This window comes from Triturus cristatus, chromosome 7 (assembly GCF_964204655.1).
Source record: "Triturus cristatus chromosome 7, aTriCri1.1, whole genome shotgun sequence".
Taxonomy (NCBI): domain Eukaryota; kingdom Metazoa; phylum Chordata; class Amphibia; order Caudata; family Salamandridae; genus Triturus; species Triturus cristatus.
Window position 1 is genome coordinate 323,714,613 of NC_140590.1, and position 2,500 is coordinate 323,717,112.

General features: G+C 38.2%; 1 long non-coding RNA gene and 1 pseudogene across 1 annotated transcript in view; one reads left to right on the forward strand and one right to left on the reverse strand.

Moving 5' to 3' along the window:
* Positions 1 to 2,500, forward strand: part of LOC146809578 (28S ribosomal RNA) — a 7,759-nt pseudogene that overhangs the window by 2,734 nt on the left and 2,525 nt on the right.
* LOC146809579 (uncharacterized) overlaps positions 1,758 to 2,500 on the reverse strand; it is a 202,902-nt gene continuing 202,159 nt past the window's right edge. The window contains exon 5 of the long non-coding RNA XR_014965567.1: positions 1,758 to 1,908. This is a non-coding gene — a long non-coding RNA (uncharacterized LOC146809579). The remainder of the gene's footprint in view (positions 1,909 to 2,500) is intronic.

Genomic DNA, 2,500 nt, shown 5'->3' on the forward strand with positions numbered 1-2,500 from the left:
ATACCCAAACGAAAAGTATAAATGTGACTTGTGTGGAGACATAATGGGAACCTTCAAAGAATTGAGAAAACATGTCTCCAACAAGCATAAAGGCTTCTATCTCAAAGCGTATTGTTCAAAATGTGACAAAGAAGCCGAATATCACAATATTGCATGCCACTATGCAAAATGTAAAGGAAGACCTCAAAAAGGAGAGCTGTCATTCCTGTGCAGCTACTGTGACCTCAGATTTGGAACAAAGATTGGAGTTTCACAACATGCTCGGCACGCACATCCAAGAGCGCAAAATGAGGCTAGACTGGCAGCTCTAGCAAGCAGCAAACCATCAAAACTATGGTCACAGGAGGAAATATTGTTATTAACAGAATTGGAAAAAATGTACGAGAACAAAAGAAACATTAATGCGCTGATGGTCCCGCATTTTGACAATAAAAATAGTAAACAAATTGCAGAAAAAAGAAGAGATAGAAGAGATAAGAGCAAAAAATCGACAAAGGAAGTACTGCAAGCATCCAATGTCTCTGAGAATGACTCCTGCGATGAACCAGAGATTGCAGCTGAAGTAACAACAGAAAGGCGCAGAGACTTTATCAATCGGAAACGAGCGCCAAAAATAAGAAACTTTGATGAGCTAAATGATAGAATCACAGAAATCGAAAAGTACACAAAAAACATCCAGCATCATGATGCTGCTATGGATCTGATGGATGAGATAGTGACTTATATATCAGAAAACACCAATGATATAAGTCCTGAACCATCAAATCATACCGAACTATCGAGTGAACCCAACAATGAACCTATGAACTCTGCTCAAGTTGAGCAACAGACTGCCCCTGGACAAAACAAGATACCAAAGAAAGATGGAAGGCCCAATCAAACACAAAAGAAAAAATATACAAAAGCAAAGGGCAGTTACAAAGAATATCAGACAATGTTCCAAAAAGACAAAAAGAAAATTGCCAGGATAATCACTGATGGGGCAGAAGATGCCACTTGTCAAATCAGTGCTGATGAAATCTTCCAATACTATAAAGGTATAATTGAAAAAGAGAACAAGAAAAATCCCAAATTCATCCCAATTGACCGAATACCAGATGAATGGGAAATTGGAAGTTTATGTAAAGAAATTACACTGCTCGAAGTAACTAAAGCCTTTGATGAATCAGATTTAAAGAAAGCAGTGGGGCCTGATAAAATTGGTCTGAATGACTTAAATAAAGTGCATAGCAGGCAACCAAGACTACTACCCAGAATCTTATCGTCTTGGCTATTGATGAGAAGAGTACCAGAAAGTATTAAGAAGAACAGGTCAATACTAATACCCAAGAATGTACCGATTAGCGAACTCAAAAAGATAAGTAATTGGCGTCCAATTACTATCGGTACGGCATTCATGAAGCTGTTCACAAAAATATTAACCAAAAGACTCACATTTTTCGTTGAAATAAATACGAGACAAAAAGGCTTCATGAAGGTGCGAGGTTGTCTCGAAAATCTGACTCTTCTGCAAAACATTATAAAAGGGGCGCGAAAGAACAGAAGCTCGTTGGCAGTGGTGTTCATAGACATATCAAAAGCTTTTGACTCTGTCAGCCATGGTCATATTCTACAGAGTCTTGAAAGACACAGGGTTCCATCATGCATCAGAGACATAATAAAAGACTTATACACTGACTCAACAACATTTTTCAAGGGAAAAAACAATGAAGCAACTCCAGAAATAACAATGAAGTCAGGAGTTAAACAAGGTGACTCTTTATCCCCACTGCTGTTTAATATTGCCATGGATCCTCTGATCTGTGATCTTCAGAAAGAAGGCAAGGGCTTCACATTTGGTTCCAATAATCTCATCAAGCAAATCACCGCTCTGGCCTTTGCCGATGACATCGCAGTACTCAGCAACACCTGGGAAGGAATGAGTACAAATCTGAAAATCATTGAAAAATTCAGTAAAATAACAGGATTAAAACTTAATGTGAAAAAAACACATGGATTTTATATAAGTCATCGTAAAGATAAGATCCTAGTAAACAACTGTAGACCATGGCAATTTGAAAAACAAAACATTGAAAACATCCACCCAGGAGAAAGTGAGAGATACCTCGGACTGAACTTCGATCCACACACCGGCCATTCAAGCAACAACAAAATTAATGAGGTTCTTGTTGACTGGGCTCAAAAACTCGACAATCTACCACTTAAGCCCACACAGAAAATAGAAATATTCTGTAAATACTTGATCCCTAAACTGTCATTTAAACTGGAAATGACAGGAACAGAAGCGAAAACTTTAAACATTCTGGATCAAACAATTAGAAAGTATGTCAAACATTTCCTACACCTTCCTGCATACACATGTGATGGTCTCCTGTACTCGAAAAGATCCTTTGGGGGCCTCAGTATTCCAAAGCTATGTACGACAATTGGTCTGAACAAAGTTAATAACTTATTGTACCTCAGGGAAGCTCCAGACCTGTACATAGCTCATTCATTCATG